The sequence below is a fragment of the Eschrichtius robustus genome, chromosome 3, assembly GCF_028021215.1.
Source record: "Eschrichtius robustus isolate mEscRob2 chromosome 3, mEscRob2.pri, whole genome shotgun sequence".
Classification (NCBI taxonomy): domain Eukaryota; kingdom Metazoa; phylum Chordata; class Mammalia; order Artiodactyla; family Eschrichtiidae; genus Eschrichtius; species Eschrichtius robustus.
Window position 1 is genome coordinate 67,972,867 of NC_090826.1, and position 18,448 is coordinate 67,991,314.

Genomic DNA, 18,448 nt, shown 5'->3' on the forward strand with positions numbered 1-18,448 from the left:
AAACATCAGAAGCACAAATTGAGGTACATTCAACAAAATAACGGGCCTAAACTCTTCAAAAATGCCAAGGTCAAGAAATTTGAGGAACTGTTCCAGATTAAAGGAGACTAGAAAGACAGGATAATTAAATACAACGCATGATCCTTGATTTTAAAGCGATGAAAGTAATTATTAGGATAACTGACAAAATTTGATTATGGACTATAAATTAGATATTATATTAATGTTAAATTTCCTGATTTTGATCATTGTAACTGTGATTTTTTAAAAGAATATCCCAGTTAAGGAAAAAAGTCTGGCAGTATACCTGGATCTAGTTCCATTCTATGAAACTTCATTACAGCCCTTCATTACCTGAAAATAGCTGCCACCTCCCGTTCTCCACCCATTCCAACCAAGTCATCCCTTCTCCACAGTAAGCACTCCAAACTCCTTCAAAGGTTCTCAGACACTTCATCATCATCTGGTTACCCTCCTCTTGACACATTCAATTTTTCATTTACTGTTCTTAAAATGCAGCTTCTAGAAGCAAGGCCAACATTGTAAACACGTTCTAACCAACATGGAATACATATTATGGTATATCCCTTATTATGGACATAATCCCATTAATACAACCTGGTACCTCATTTGTTTTGTTTTGTTCTTTTTTAAACAACTCACACTGTTGGATCTCTGAGATTATGCAAAACCAAACTCCTAAAATTGTCTATCAAATCCAGCTAGTTCTTCCCCCAGTTGCAAAGGTTTCTCTTCTCAGTGGCCACACCATTTAAATCCCCCTGAAGCTTTTAATCAAGTCATCACTTCTCTCCTTCCTTTGAAACTCCCATCTTTGACCTGCATTTCCTTCTAGATTTCCTCCTACCTCTGAGATAAATTTTCTAAGGCTTTTCCCCTCCATTTTCTCATGCAATGTGACTCCTCTCTGCTCCCTACAAAATGTACATGTCCCACCCTTTCTAACCCTCTCTCCATAGGTGAAGTCAAACTCTTTCAGATAAATTTAATCTATAAACAGTTTTATATTTCTAGCCCCAACCAACACCAAAAACTTCAGACTGGCATATTCTGAGCTCTCAATCTAGATATCCCAATAGTTGTATTCAACAAGTACAAATCCCTAGTCATTTTCTTTCTACCTCCAAAAAACTATCTCCTCCCTATGTCAACAATCTAAAGGACATATATCTAATCACCCAAACTAAAAAACTTTGAGACATCTTAACTCTTTCCTTTTCCCATCAGTATACAATCAATAAACCCTACTTCTTCTACTTCTGAAATGTCCTGAAAAAAACTTTCTACTCTTTCTGTCCTATTGTTATTGCTCCAGGTCAGGCCATCATCACCCCATTTAAATAACTGTAATAGCCTAATTAATCTCCTACTCCAATGTATTATTTATCTGTTCACAAATATATGTCTTAATAAACAGAGCCCTGGCTGATTTTTCAGTCCCCTCATTAGAAAAAAAAAAAAAAGAACAAACAAAACACCACAATGACTTTCTCCCATCTTCAATTCCTAGAAAACTTTTCTTCCTCAAAACCCAATTCAATGATCCATCAGAATTAAATGCTTTCTCTTTTGTTCCCATAACACTTAAATCTTCTATCACAGAATTTACAATGTATAGTTTGATGTGTGTATATTCCTTACTTGATTACAGGCTCCTTGAGGGAACAGTGCAATTCATGTTTTATTCTCTAGTACAATTCCTTAAAATTGGTGAACTGAATAGAATTCTACTCAGAGAACTTTTTCAATCGAATTCCATACTTTTTCAGAAATTCTTCACTTTTAAGTAACTCACACTATAGGTTCCTGCCTGTGATTGCAGACAAAATTTTGAAAGCTGTTTTTAGTCATGTATCCTTGCCAGTTGAGGTGTTCAGAAAATAAGCACAACTGTATATTTATGCAAAGTATTAATAAAAATGTTAAAATAGACAAGGACAAAAAAAGCCTTTTTAGATACATCTCTTAAGTTTGACATAAATCCCTCTGTACCAGTATTTAAGAGAGGTTATTTTACGCCTATTAATGTAATGGTCTTAATGCTGATGAACTAGCCTATTTCTCTACCTTACCTCCAAGGACTGGAAAATGATTTCAAAAACTACTGTTTTTTTTAAAAAAAATAAGACTTTGTCGTTTCTAATCTTCTGGCATACTCTGATTCACCACAAATTAACAAAAGCTATCAACATCTCTCTCAGTTCCCTTGTGTCATTTAAACGATCTAAAACCCGTGGCATTAGCCAAATAGGTAGAAAATGAATTCTTGGAATCCAATCAAGGGGTGAAACAACCTGAGTGGGGTTTACAGAACTTTATCAGGCAATGGAATTAAAAGGCAGTTAACAAAAAGCCTTAAACTTGAATGGAGAAGAAACCAAAGGGCATTGGAGTTCCACTGTTATCATAGGGACGATTTTTGTTAAAGGTTCAATGTGTCCGTGTGCAGAATGAGAAAAACCACCTGGACAAAGGCAGCTTCCGAAGCCGATCAATGTCAGGCTGATAATCAGCCAGTCAAGAGATGGTAACTGGTCTGTGTTCATAAACTGTGTCACGGAAATTTCAACTTGCTTGAGACCACAAAACTATTCCCTTAAGTAAGTGACTCTCTGCCAAGGTGAATTAGAATTAAATACTACTAAAATTTAAGTATTATATATCAAACCCACAATATTAATATTTCCATGTTAAGTTTACAACTACGTATTTTTTAAGCTTTTATAGTGTTTAAGAGAACTTTAACATTATAGAATCTGACAGTCTTATAATTCTAAATTTAAAATAGTAACTGACCTCAGTCTTAGGACATTAAGTTTAAAGGTATAAAGTATTTGGTTTGGTTAATAAGCAATATTGGAATGCTTAAGAGAAATTATGACTGACTATATTTATAAGTTCCACTTATTAATTTTAAAGGAGTTTTAAGTATCCGGGAAAGTCCTGCTTGTTGAAATTTTACATTTACTCTGTAAGGTATATAAAGTGCTAAAAAAAATAAAATAAAATCCAGTATAATTAATGTGTAAATACAAGGAATGTAATGAAGTTAAGCAGCAGTAGTAGTGCTACTAACAGCTAACAGTCAAAGAGCATTTTCCTAGTGCTCAACATTGTTCCAAGTACTTTACAATATAAAGTCATTCATTCAACAAATAATCACTGAGCATACACCATGAAGCTCTGAGAATTAAATCAGTGAACATAAATCAGTGAATTATGAAAACATAATTTCAACCTTCGTGGATCTCATATTTTAATGAGAAGAGGCAAACAATAAATATCAAATATGATAATTACTGTGAAGAAAAATAAACCAGGGAAACTGAAAGGAGGAAGTGCTCTTTTAGATGGTATGAAGAGGGTCACACCAGTAAGCATCATTCACAGGGAAGTTATGTAAATGATGCCCCTTGGAAACTCCTTCAGCAGGGAAAACCTCTCTAGACCAAGTGACATTTGAACCTAAGAAATGAGGGAACAAGGCATGCAAATATATAAGTGTATTACAGAAAAAGAAAACAAGTACAAAAGACATTTTACCTGGAAAGGGTGTTTTAAGGGAGATTTAATCTCTTCAACGAGAATTACTAAGATATAGTAATCAAAGGGTCATTCCCCCCACCCAGGAAAACAAAAATATTCTTAGTTTATATGAAACTTGCTAAATTTATTAATAGAGTAATAAAATGTATAAGTTGAACTTAAAAGACAAGTTTTTTAATTTGTTAACTACTCAATATTATTTTACCAAAACTTGTAAATGGTCTTCCTTACACCCAAAAACAGTCACAGACATCAAGAAACAATGATGCTTCATTGCTCTAAGTAATTCATTAGAACTAGAGATCTAAATTTATTTAATGAAACTAGATGCTCTTTACCACATAACAATCATGGAATAGTCTCCTCTTTAAACAAGGCTGTCTCCCTTCCAGTATGAAAGTCATTTTCCTAGATGTAAAAGAAGTAAAACAGGATTTGAGTAGTTGTCATTATTTAATATCTCCCCAATGAATGGGCCTCTTTCTTCCTTACTTATCTTGCTGAGTTTAGCTTAAAGCCCCCCTTTGTTGGCTTAAGCATTTTTTGAAAACTTTAACTCATTCAGAGCTCTAGCCTCCCCATACTCCTACTGACACATTTTAGTATTAACCATCAGTTATAAACCATTAGTAATGCAGGTATTCTTGATATGTTTTCTTTTGAAGTTTATTAGAAATTACCTATGTGAAAGTCACAATATTTTCTCTGGATGACTCATGCATTTTTCTCCCCTCAGTGGAAACTTTTTGTAATTTTAATACATGTTCCATTTTTTTAAATAACATGTTTCATTTTTAAGTGCCTTCTATCAATATTGTCTACATCATCTGTGGTCATTACCAATCTTTTTTCTGACCTTTCTGAAACTTGCTTTTCTGTGAATTCCTACCTAATAACTTAAAATCCAAAGTGACACAGTCTCTAACTTTTGATTCCCATGATTTCCATTTCTATCTAGGAGACAAAGAACAGTATTTTGGAAAAGCATGGACTTTGAAATCAGACAGATAGATATTTGTCACTTACTAGCCATGTAACAAACGTCTCTGAGTCTCCATTTCGACATCAATAAAGAACAGATTTAATGAGCACCTATTTTATATCAAGTGCCTTATATACTCTACATGTAAGTAGAAAGTATGTATCATTTATATTGAGGAAAACAAGAGCTTAGATATAAGCAATTTTCTTAAAGTCACAGAGTTTCTAAGTGCTAGAGCCAGGATTTAAATCCAGGTCTATCTGATTCCAAGCCTGTGTTCTTTTTGCTACAACACAAAGAGGAGACTATAAAATGGGTCCACTTGCCCAAAACAAATGTTCAATAATAGTTAATTCCACACTGTTCTTCCTTGTTGGTCGGAATCAATTTCATACCAGCAGTTCTCTTCCACATTCAGGAGACTAAACTGCCAGCGAATAATATATCAAAAGCTCTGATAATCTTTATTGTTAATGTATTGTTTAATTAATCCACTTAATTAAAAGTAAAAATTCTATTACATTATGCCACGTAATTTTCAGACATTTTTGTGTTAAAAGAGCCTTATATGCAATCATAAAAACCCAGGGTTAGAGAGACAAAAAGTCAGGTGGCTGAACTACCTTATTCAGCATAATGTGCTACTCATCCTCAAAATTCTTAAAACAAGGTAGCGAAAAATGGTTTTTTAAAAAAAAAAAACTGTCATTCTTGTGAGGTGTTCAGATCAAGACAACAGAAATGCTCACCATAGTTTTCCAGAAACCAAGCAACCACCAAACAGAACTCTGTATTTGTCAATATCATCATGGAACTATAGTTTCCCTTAATTATCTTCTCTTTCTCTTCTCCTCATTCTCTCTTCATACATTAGATTGTGAATAGCCAATTAAGTGAATGAAAGAATGTTTCCTAGGCCCAAACACTACCATTCACATCACTTTGAATCCTGCCAATCAGTTAATTGATCAGAGTGAACAGAAACTAAGAGCTAGAATAGTATTTTTTTTTCCATTTCTTAAAAGTAAGTTAAAAAAAGGTTTATGGATTAACGTTTATACACAGGTTTTTACTACTAATAATGTAGTATGGTACTATATTGAAGGACTTCTAAAATGCACCAGCTGACTTTTAAAAAATCTATAATAAGCTGAAAGTGAGACTGACAAAAAAAGAAAAAGAAATCATTTAGATTGATGGAAATGTTCTAAAACTGGACTGTGGAAATGGCTGCACAACAATGTAAATTTACTAAAAATCAATGAATTGTACACTTAAAAAATATGACTCAAATCCTCCCCAAATAATCTATTATTAATAAGGTGACCAGAATGCTTCCTTATACTATTACCTTGAAATAAATGCCATCATTTAGATTTATTATTCTGCAAATATGCATGCTTACTTGAAATGAACCCCAAGTATGGTTTCAGCACATCAGGGCCTCTAAGTACTGAACTACAACTGTGGTCCTCTTTAATAAACAAATACAATTCTTGAATATGAACTTATCATTGTGCAAAATTTTAAATGAAACACTAACCCGTAAGAGCTGCCTTACTACAATTGCACACAAAAGTATAAGGGAACAAAGAGTTTGGATAAATAACACCTTGATGAATAAACTTAAGTGATTTCTATTCTTAAAAACCAAAGTAATCAAATCACAGCTACTTCCAGTTCTGTTTCTGTATATAAAACACAATATTTTAGCAAAAACAGTCCTTGCATATAAGATCTGGAAGAAAATTCAAATGCCATTGTAAAATTTGACACACAAAAAATTCATTAGAATATATATCAATACAATGGAGCTCGAACAACAAGGAAGACACATATACATGCATATAAATGGTCCTGATGATAGCATCTCAAACCCCAAAAGTAGAGTTTGAATGCTTAAGTTCATATCCTAAACCCTGCATTCAATGCCTGTGTGACACTGAGCAAGATACTTAACCTCTCTGCCTCAACTTGCTCATTTGCAGAATGAGGATAAAAGTAAACATCCCTGGACTTCCCTGGTGGCGCAGTGGTTGGGAGTCCGCCTGCCAGTGCAGGGGACATGGGTTGGAGCCTTGGTCCGGGAGGATTCCACATGCCTCAGAGCAGCTGAACCTGTGCACCACAGTTACTGAGCCTGCACTCTGGAGCCCGCGAGACACAACTGCTGAGGCGTGTGCACCTGGAGCCCGTGCTCTGAAACGGGGGAGGTCACCGCAATGAGAGGCCTGTGCATAGCAACAAAGACCCAACACATACATACATACATAAATAACATCCCTACAAGGTTGTTGTGAGGACCAAATAATAATGAATACAGTATTTACATGTATCTAGCATACAGCAAATGTTCAATAATTTTAAATTAGTATTATTTTTATAATGGTAATAAAAATCATCTAGAGCAGCCCTTCACAATGTTCAATATACATTCAAACTGCCTGGGAATCTAGTTAAAATGAGATTGTTATCAAGAAGGTCTGAAATTTCCATTTCTAACAAGCTCCCAGACAGGTGTCAAGGAAGGACACTTCTGAGTTACAAGGATGGTTCTCAAGCTTTGGCACACACCAGAACCATTTGGAGGGCTAGTTTAAAATAGATTTCTAGGTTTCACCCCAGAGTCTGAGAGAATTTGCACCTTTAACAGATTGCCAACTGAAATTCCCAGGACCATATCGTAAGAAATAATGCTCAAAGGTTCTCAGCTAGGATATACATCAGAAACACCTGTGGGGTTTTTGTTTGTTTTTAAATGTAGGTGCCCTTACTATACCCTAGTATTGCGTGATCTCCTAACCTACTAAACCTGAAACTCTATGAGTGGGGCCCTGCATGCAATGTTTTTAAAGAATAAAAACAAACAAAACTTCCAGGCGATTATGATGTATGCTAAAGTTTGAGAACAACTGCCTTATAGTTACAAACGAATCAAAATTTCCTTCATGAAATTTTGCTAACTATAGAAAGGAAAGTACCTACCCATAAATGTGCCTTAGGTCAAACTGGAAATTGTCCTGACTCATTCACCAAGAACAGCATTTATTCAAATTTAGTGGTAACTCTATAACCTTTACAAAAGTCAATTACTTTCTCCTTCACTCTTCATGAGATGTTCTCCTATGACATGATGCCCAAAGTCAAACATTTAAAATATCCAGGCAAAAAAAAAAAAAAAATTTTTTTTTTGAAATTAGTCTCAATTTTTGCATAACGTTTAATTTCCACAAAAGCTCAGCAAATGAAAGAGCACTGGGGTACAAAATGTAGATACATGTTACTCTTAAATTATACTTGAACAAAACATCAAATTTTGACAGCTACAGGCCATTTATAATATTCTGGTCCTAATAATTACTGAGTGACAGCAAGCAAAATTCGTTTATAAAGGAAATTAAGTGTATCTCCCAGGCTAACTGTGGGACTTAAATGAAAGAAAAATTATGTGCAGGAACACAGTAATAAATCTTTCCTATGCCTTCCTTTACAATTAAGAAAGTGAAATGGAGGGGTAGAAAAGAAAGTACAAAGGGAGAATTTCTCATAAGAAAGTTACACTTAACACTTGAAGCCAGCCTGAAAGGAGTTGCTAACTAGGTATAGCTGACTCTCAATTTTTTAGTAGCCTATAATTTGATCTATAATCTGTATACCACAATGTTATACTGTTAATAAATACAAAATAAATATTTTAAAAGTAAAATGACTTAACCTGAGACTTTTTATGAGAGGGGAGGGAAGGGGCGGGGGGGGGGGTACTCACGACATTCTTTGAAATAACAGCGGATACTACAGGGTAGCTGTCATAAAAATTTGAATGGGAATCACTGCTTGAAAGGAATTCAAAGAATGAAAAGAAAGCTGCCAACTCACAGGATAAAAGTCCAAAAAGCCATTAACTTGTCAGGAATGCTATACCAAAGTTTTCAAAACAAAATTTTTAAGTAGGAGGGAAAAAAAAAAAGGTGAGGTACTCTTGAAGGCCATCAATGACAGAAATTAAAAGCATCCTGTTTGCCCAAACAACATAAAACACAAACAGGGTCTACCACACAATCTGAAAGCAAAGAAGGTGGTTCTTTGATGTCCCCTTCTAGAGTTCCTGAAAACTATGAATACCATGAGAAAAATGTCTAAGTGCTGAGATGTCCAGGTATAAACTAGATCAAGTTCTAGGATTTCTCAAGTTACTCATATCAAAACAGGATAACAATGCATTAATGTTTACAAAGGAAGTTAAAGTTCAAAACCAGACAAAATTATTCTATGGTACTAGAAATCAAAATAGTGATTTCTCATGGGCGTGGGGAGTTAATGACCACAATACAGCACAAGACAGTTTCCGGGGTTTTGATAATGTTCTACTTCTCAGTAATAATTACACAGGTTTGTTCACATTGTGAAAATTCACTGAACTGTACACTTAGGAGAACTTTCTGTGTGTATTAATATGCTAATCATATTTACATTTTTTAAGTGGGGGAGGAGGAAATTTCTCCGTCAGGAAATGAAACGTATTACTGCAAAAGCAACATTAAAAATTTTTAGGGACTTCCCTGGTGGTGCAGTGGTTAAGAATCCGCCTGCCAATGCAGGGGACGCAGGTTCGAGCCCTGGTCCAGGAAGATCCAACATGCCGCGGAACAACTAAGCCCGTGCGCCACAACTACTGAGCCTGCACTCTAGAGCCCACGAGCCACAACTACTGAGCCCACGTGCCACAACTACTGAAGCCCACACACCTGGAGCCCGTGCTCCGCAACAAGAGAAGCCACCGCCATGAGAAGCCCACGCACCACAATGAAGAGCAGCCCCTGCTCGCCGCAACTAGAGAAAGCCCATGCATAGCAACAAAGACCCAGCACAGCCAAAAATAAATAAATAAATTTATTAAAAAAAAAATTTAGCGGAGACCATTCAGATTAAGAATTACAGGTTTGGGGGCTTCCCTGGTGGCGCAGTGGTTGAGAATCTGCCTGCTAATGCAGGGGACGCGGGTTCGAGCCCTGGTCTGGGAAGATCCCACGTGCCGCGGAGCGGCTGGGCCCGTGAGCCACAACTACTGAGCGTGCGCGTCTGGAGCCTGTGCTCCGCAACAAGAGAGGTCGCGACAGTGAGAGGCCCGCGCACCGCGATGAAGAGTGGCCCCCACTTGCCACAACTAGAGAAAGCCCTTGCACAGAAACGAAGACCCAACACAGCCAAAAAAATAAATTAATTAATTAATTAATTAATTTAAAAAAAAAAAAAGAAGAATTACAGGTTTGGGGTGGGGAGTAGAGAGTTAATATAGAGAAGTATTACAAAGCTCCTCAAGGGCTTTCAGTAGATAAATCCCACAAACATACATACACACACCTTTTTCAGGAGGAAAAAATCTTGGTACCTCCCCCTATAATACAGCCAAGCTAAATTTCACTCTATTTATGAAACACATAAATCTGCTTCTAATGGGGAAGTGTATATGAGCTGCAGTATCTACTGTCCTTAAACTTCTGTCCAATTTTAAAAAAAAGTTATTAGTAAGGAGGTAAGTAAATGCCAGAACACAATTAGCAACTGCTATTCCTGGACCACTTCAGTGCCCTTTTGAAAAATAAACTCACCCCTTAGGGGGTAGCAGAATTCTAGTAGAAATAAAAGATATAAATTATGCTCCAATCCCTATAAATCTAATCCCAATCCAAGGTAAAAGGAAATTTCATCACACCTGGTTCCTCATCTGCAATTCTCTTTATGTAATACCCAAGCACAGGACATACGTGTTTTCAAATATTTATTACATTTTCATACTCACAAAGTTAATCAGGTTTTTCTTCCTAGCAATTATGTAACCACACCAGTCTGTAGCCAACAGAAAGTGTTCATCAATATTTAATAAAGTAATAGCTTGGAACATAACAGTTTTAAAGTGTAAGTAAGTATAAATATCTCACTTTTTAAAAAATTATTTTATTATCTTGAATAATTATTTCATAAAGGAAAAAACAAACCACACCTTCGTAAACAATAAGAACTTTAAACATTTAAAAAGCTCTCCTTGGCATGGATGCCCTCACTAATGCTCACATAGAATTTCTCAGATTCATTATTTAATTTCAGTAAATGCACAACATTGTCGCCATTCTTAACAGCTGAAAAACAAAGGAATTGTGATTCTGGAACTTGAGTCCTAGAACTGCTAACGAACACATTTTTTTTCTAAATATTTTAGAGGGATATGATGTCAAGTTGTGTATTACTATTTAATGAGAGAAACACCTTAAGCACACATCCTAAATTGTTGATCTTAGAAGTTTATTTCTCTAATTCCACAAAATCTACCAAAGTAGTTTTTCTCTTTACAGCCTCTTGTACTGTACCTTTACATAGTTTCATATTTTATCTTTTCAAGAAAGGAGAAACTGCTTCATTTAATCCTACTTAATTCTGGTATATGGGAAAATAATATTTCAAATTTTGGTTGACAAAAGGAATTATAAAACATTGTTTTGTACAAAATGAGCTTTTATTATCCTCAAATTATAAAGTGCTTTCAAAAATCGATAAGAAAACAAACACAATAAAGAGACCAGGGCAAAAGATATTAAACATGTAGTAAGAATCATCTAAAAAACAATAGTAATTTTTTTTAAGTTTGGGATTAAAAATAAGCAATATAAGATATAAACATTTAAAATGTAAAAATGAAACACGCAAAACAAAGAAAAATTATTTAATAAATAGACTTGAGACAATTACCGATTTGCAGGAAAACATTTACATTCTCATACCAATGCCAGAGGAGATAAAAAGTTAAATTTATTTAAATCTAACTTAGAAAAACTAAAATAAATAGTATTAAGATCAGTATTATTTATTTGTTACATTTCTAGAGAAGGAAGAATTTCGTAAGATCAGAAATAAAACAAAATTAGGCCAATGATTTGATTATATTAATTTTAAAATTCTGTTTATCTGAAAAACTCACAAAAGAAATACACCTATTAAGCATAATGTTTCACCCCAGTAGTAATCTAAGAAAAAAAATGTTATAATACGGCTTATCCCCTATTACATTTTTATAAACAATACTTAATGTTGATGTATAGAGCCAACAGCCACTCCAACGTGAATATAAACTGATCCTTTTGACAAATATCGTGACACAGTTTTAAGAGCCTTTAAAATGTACCTAAAAATTATACCTGTAATATACTAGAAGATAATATTATATATAAGAAACACCTTATATATAAATGTTCTTCACACTCTTATGCAAAAAACTAGAACAGGAGAATGATATACATCTACACATGGAACATCATACAACCACTTATAATTATGGTTAAGAATACTCATTGTGAGAATGGGAAAATGTTACCTAACATTAGGTTAAAATCAGGACATGAAATTAAATATGTTTTATCTGTAAACATGCAAAAGATATGTTTTTAAATAATGGAAGAAATACATCAAATTTTTAATATGGTTATATTAATTCCCAAGATTCAAAATCCTCAAACCAGCCATCAAAATCATTAAAACACACACAAATATACACACTTAATACCTAAATCAAGTGCTATATACCATCACTCTACCACTGAAGGGTGGTTTAAATTAACATTAAGGTTTAAATTAACATATTAAAAGAGACTGAAAAGGCAAGCAAAGCAACAAACAAAATCTACTACAAAAAGAAACATTTCTCACCTCAGGACATTCAGCTGTGCTAAGGATGGAGACTCACTATCAGGATTCAGAACTATACAACTGATTGACAGGTCATTTACTAATTCTAATTATCTGCTCTGAAAATTCCTTCATCAACAAATGTGCTTGTCTTTAGCCAATTGGTTAATTATTACTGATATCAAATATTAAATGTAATAGAGTCTTACTTGGGGGACAACTCCTTGAAATATTAAATAAGGAAATAAGTAGATAAAAGCAATAAAATAAAACAAAGAAAATTCCATACACAGCAGCCCCATTTTTTTGGGGGTATCAGATGAGTTCTGTTAAGTGAATTTTCTAGAAAACTGAAACAAATTTATTAAAAAGCTTTGAAAACGTTTACCCTTATAAGAATCTTCTAAAAAGACACCAATTTCTTAATTCCTTAAACACAGTACATAGAGTAAAAGTTTATTTATGATTAAGATCATCATTGTGACAGACCATGTACTATACTACTCTACAACACTGTGATTCCCTCAGAAGTTAATGATTATAGGACTGTATGTCTCCATGTAATGGCCTTAAAACACTATCCTTTTATAGTTCCATATACTTTTTAATAGCTCTTCTTCAGTAGCCTTGAAATAAGATGACATTTCAGTTGTCAGTGTGCCTAACTCCAATGGCCAACCTTGCAAATTGTAATCTGTGGGCTGAAATATCAGATAACCAACCCTGTTGGGGCTGCAAAATGTTAAGTTATTTACTCCAGTTAGTAGTTTCTGAATAAAGCTCATAGGCTTATTATACTTGGTTACAGTTATTTTGAAGCCTCAGGATCTCTGCTGTTTGAAATGACTAAAATCACAATCACTCAAAAAATGTTTAATTACTAACTGCAACTTACACATATTCTGGAGTTCCAAAATAATAATAACTGAATAGTTTGATAGTCTCCTCAAAGTTACTCAACTCACTTGTCTCTGACCAGAGAAAAATTACCTACGTAAGTTGAGAAATAACAGATGAAAAGAAAAAGAAGGAAAGAAGTGAGAAGGACAAGTTCAAATGAAATAGCAAAGTCCATACTGCATGGTTCTAGAAGGCAAGACTTAGGACTTCGGGAAATATATACACATAGTGTTTTTTAAAGTATAATTACAGTGGTTATCACGGTAGTAACTATAGAAAACTGCACTACAGTGTATACCACATATATATTAAATAGTACTATAAAAATCAAGACTGGGAATTCCCTCGTGGTCCAGTGGTTAGGACTCCGCGCTTTCACTGTTGAGGCCAAAAAAACAAAAAAAACAAAACAAAAAACATGCAAAGACTTCCAGCAAATATTCCTTGTACTTAAACTGACAATGAAGTTTCATATGAAATGGCAGATTGTTTAAAAAGCGCCTGCACGTACTTTCATTGATATTTCTGGTCAAGTAATTTCCTGCAATGTCTTGGACACTGGTTCAGTAAGAGGCAGGAAATAAAATGTACATTCTTCATATAATTAATATGTAACATAGGTATTACACTATATAGTTACAAAGTTACAGGTCTATGGAAACTAGCATTGTGTCATATCTAAAGAAAAAAAATTCAAGTGAGGACATCATATTATCACTTTTGTTAATATCCTCTGATTACTGAAGCTCATTAGCTCTCATAGATCACTTCTATGACAGTAATAACTGAGAAAGAGGAAAATAAAATTTCCTGGTTAAGTTTTACTCAAGCAAAACTCAACTCACATAAGATATATTTCTCTTGTATTTTCTCAGTATATTTCTACCCAGTATATGGGTATTTTAGTGTCTGTAAAAGTCTGGTAATTCCTAAGATCCGCTACCAAAAACAGTTTATAAAACAAAGTTGTACGAATAAGTAACATATATCATTACAAGGATCAGATGCACATGCGAACTCTCAAGGCCCAATTCCCAAGCGAAACTTTGTAAAGTTTGCAAAGGCCATTATAGAACTGAGATCTTTTGAATCCACTGTCATTTTCACAAGCTCCTATTTCTAAAAACATAAAATAAGTAAAGAATTCACAAAGTTCCGATTAAACATCAACTTCAGTTGATTTTTTTTTTTTTTTTTTTTTGGGACAGGTGATATCAAGCAAATTTGGGGGTGGGCTGAAACCTGTTTAAAAAAAATTATTTAAGAGGAAAAAATTGCCTCACATACTGATTCCAAATTCTGGTCAACTCAAGTCACCCTCCCGCCATCATGAACAGACTATTTTTGGACCATGGCTCTGTCAACCTTCTACCACCCTTTCTTTTCTCTGCAACTTCTCCAATTCCATTTCAGTATCAACCTATACACACTCCCATGTCTCCTTTTCCTCTTTCCGGCATCTCACCTCTCAACACTCACTTTTATTCCCCAACATTCCTACTTTAACTATTACAAGAGAAAACTACAGTGACCAAAACGAGTGGTCACTTTTTTTATGTGACAAGTGTGATAAATAATATTGCTGGTAGTTTGGAGGGAAAAATACAAAAAACAATCACAAAATGCTGCTTAGCAACTTTTGAGTATATGTACGTTTGTCTGTATTAACTACTGATGTGTCTTCCACTCTTCAGTTGAGAACTATTTAATTAAGGTGATAACTTTTTAAACTTCTGGAAAACTCCGATATACACACTTGGGTAACAGTTTAGAATATATAAACATATAAATATAAATGTAAACAGACTAGCACAACTATTAAATATAAAAATATAAAACTCAAGTGACAAAACATTTAAATCTTTAAATCTTATTTCACATGTACTTTATTTTTGTACAGAGCGACTAGCATACCACTCTACAGTAAAAATAATGCTATCACTCAAGCTATTTTCACAAAACTATACCACCAAAAAATCTGTACAAAAAATTTACTTTTTTAAAGCATGTATGCATGAGTCAAAAAACCACTAAATAAAAATATAAGTGAGCAGAAAACAATTTTACTGATTGCTAATGCTGTGATAGAGTATCTTAAAACAACACCCCTCCGTTTCCTCCTCTTTGTTAAAAAGAAAAAAAAAAAAAAAAAAGGAAAATATCTGGAATAATACATAGCTACCGCTAAGAGTGTTTACAGAGATTTAGGACTGAGGGAGGCAACTTGGTAGAATGTAACAGGAAGCATTTTACCCCTTATTTTTCTCCGTACTAAGTGTAGAGCAAAATAACACGTTTGTAGTTTAAAAAAAAATTATGACTGGATTACCTAATTATCTGATTAGTTTGCAATTTACCACTACGAATACTAAATAAATCCAGACTGCTCAAAAATACGAAAAAAAAAAGTATACTATAAATTCACCTTTGATAAAACATTGAAGGGTTGGAGAAAAACTAATCTTACGTCAAACTCATTTAAGGAAAAATTGAACTCAAGCTTTGATATCAAAATTTACGAAAAGAAGTTTGCTTTTAAATTTGACTTAAAACATTCCACTATTGTCTTAAATACGTAAACTAAAACAATCATCCCTGAACAACAAAGATGGCAAACTCATAACAAGAGTAATCAAAATCCTATCGGAAAAAAAAAAACTTATCGATAATTATGGGTTAATAGGCACGTACCAAAAAAATTAAAAGAATGGTTTTATTCTGACATCGGGTATTGTCAGAGATATAAAGGATCCCTCCAAATACTGCCAAAAGTTATCGTAAACACAGAGTGATGAGGAAGTTATCAATGACCAAATAAATGGGAGTAAATGATGCCCAGAGAGAAAAAACGGAATGCGTTCTATTTTAAGCGTCTGAGAAGGGGCCGTGGAGAAAGGTTCTGCAGCAGAAACAAGCGACAGAATGGTTAACAGGTCTGGAATTCTTCAGAAAATGGCAACAAGGGGAAAAACTGACAAGAACGTCTGAAAGTAAGAGGAACGGTATCCAATGGAATCATCACGTCTGTGCGAGCACGGCTCCGTACTTCCAGTGAGACGAGGGAGGAACTATCACTGAGCGGGGGAGAAGGAGCCCGGGCTGAGGGGTGGCTTCTGCAGGTGGCGAAGCGCCCGCAGGGGGGTGGGGAGGAGGATCATGTCGCCTCAACTGGGTCAATGTATTCCCTTCAAGACTAGAGGAAGATGACGCAGCACGGATCCCGGCACCAAGAGGCACTTGCCCCCGGCCCCTCCCTCGCAACTTGCCTTGTAGAAAGAGTTGCGGGTCCCAGGCCCCCGGAACCCAGGGATCCGCCATCCAGGACAACTGCTCTGCCAACAAGGTCCCGCGAGAATCGGGAGATCTCGCGATACAAACCCGCTAGCATCTCGCGAGTTTCTTCTAGAACCAACATGGCGGTACAGAGAAATCAGTACTTCGGCATTTAGAAAGGGTTTCATTTACGAAAAGAATGTGTATAACAGAGAAAGAGCAGGAAGTCTTTTCCGCCTTATATTTCTCTTCATACCCCACTAGTAGAGATGAAAAACGGCAAACAACCCTAAAACCTCCGACGACCACGGTTGCGCTACACAGACACAGCAATCCTCTGCCTCAGCCAGCCTCCGAGCCTGTCACGTGGAAACATTCTCGGCGTGCCGGTCACGTGGACCACTACTGAGCGAGCGCGCGCCCGCCGCCCTCCCCAGAGCGCTCCCCGCCCCCCTTTTGCCCGCGCACACGTGCGCGCGCCCACCCGCCCCACGTGGGGGCTTCGCCGTCGCCGCCGTCGCCGCCGCCGCCTCCAGCCCACCCCCTCCTAGCACTAGGTTCCAAATCCGGGTCCCAGAGCCGATCATCCCCGAGATCCCTCCTCCTCCATTCCCCCTCCCCCGCATGTGGCCCCCACCACGTGCCCCGAACGCCTGCTCACCTTTCGGGCGGGGCCGAGCACCGCAGGCTACTCCGGGAGGCGCCGCCGCCGTGGCCGCTCTCCGCCCCCGCCACGGCACTGGCTCGGCTGGCCGCCGCCGCAGGAAGCTCGACAGCGGCGCTGGGGCGCTTCCAGGTGGGTCCCCGCCTCCCGTTCCTGCCACTTCCCGCAGCACCAGTGGCTCCTTCCGGTCCCCTCCTTTCTCGTCCTTGCTGGGACTGGCGGGCGGCGGCGGCGGCTGCGGCTGCAGATGCAGGCGCGCTCACTACACCGCCTGCTGGTAACCGCGGCCGGTGCAGCGCCGGCGGCCCAGGCGAGCCGGGGACTGCCGAGGTCCACCCCCGCGATCCGCCCCCGCTCCTGGGCGAGGGTTGGTCTTCTGAGGGCGGGACCCAGTCCATCCCCTACGGCTGTCTAACTTGTCCCTAGCCTTGGAGGAAAGGCGTCCCTGGAGCGCCGCGGTTGGAAGTCCGCTTCATCCTGCCTTTTGTGGCCTCTTGAGAGATTTGTACACCCTCCGTCCTTAGTAATGTGGTCTCAGGTAGAAAAATAATCTGTGTGTGTATATTGTATGTGCTCCTGCCTACCTCATCTCCCACCGCATAGCTCCCTCGCTCACCTCTCTGGCTTTCCCTCTGTTCCTACAACACGCAGGCTCGATCCACTTCACGACTTCGCCCTTGCTGTTCCCTCTAGCTGCAACACTTCCTCCAGATTTCTTTTAACTCGTTCCGCGCGTATTTCAGGTCCTTGGTCAAAGGTCGATATCTGAGTCTTCGCAGACCGCTGTATCCAAAGGAGCACACTTGCACTACCGCTTTTGCTGTCTTTACACGCTTAAATTTCTTCATGACAGTTATCACTTGCAGATCTTATTTATCTGTCCTCTGCCACCAAGAATGTGAGGTCTGGTAGGGTTTTTTTGAATTTTCTTTTATTTGTTTGTTTCTATAACAGGTTCTTATTAGTTATCCATTTTATACATATTAGTGTATATATGTCAATCCCAATCTCCCAATTCATCACACCACCACCCCCACCCCTCGCTGCTTTCCCCCCTTGGTGTCCGGACGTTTGTTCTCTACGTCTGTCTCTATTTCTGCCCTGCAAACCGGTTGATCTGTACCATTTTTCTAGGTTCCATATATATGTGTTAATATACGATATATGTTTTTCTCTTTCTGACTTACTTCACTCTGTATGACAGTCTCTAGATCCATCTGCGTCTCTACAAATGACCCAGTTTCGTTCCTTTTTATGGCTGAGTAATATTCCATGTTATATATGTGTGACATCTTCTTTATCCATTCATCTGTCGATGGGCATTTAGGTTGCTTCCATGACCTGGCTATTGTAAATAGTGCTGCAATGAACATTGGGGTGCATGT

At 37.0% G+C, this 18,448-nt stretch overlaps 1 protein-coding gene across 9 annotated transcripts in view; it reads right to left on the reverse strand.

Moving 5' to 3' along the window:
• Positions 1-17,152, reverse strand: part of ZZZ3 (zinc finger ZZ-type containing 3) — a 109,662-nt gene extending 92,510 nt beyond the window's left edge. For 4 of the 9 annotated variants that reach the window (XM_068540128.1, XM_068540132.1, XM_068540123.1 and 1 more), the window contains exon 1: positions 17,061-17,148. The gene's annotated coding sequence lies outside the window, so the exon portion shown is untranslated. Of the gene's footprint in view, positions 1-16,392; positions 16,485-17,060 lie in introns of those variants that run through there. The other 5 variants (XM_068540124.1, XM_068540127.1, XM_068540131.1 and 2 more) reach the window with 5 other exon arrangements.
• Between the last annotated feature and the right edge of the window lie 1,296 nt (positions 17,153-18,448).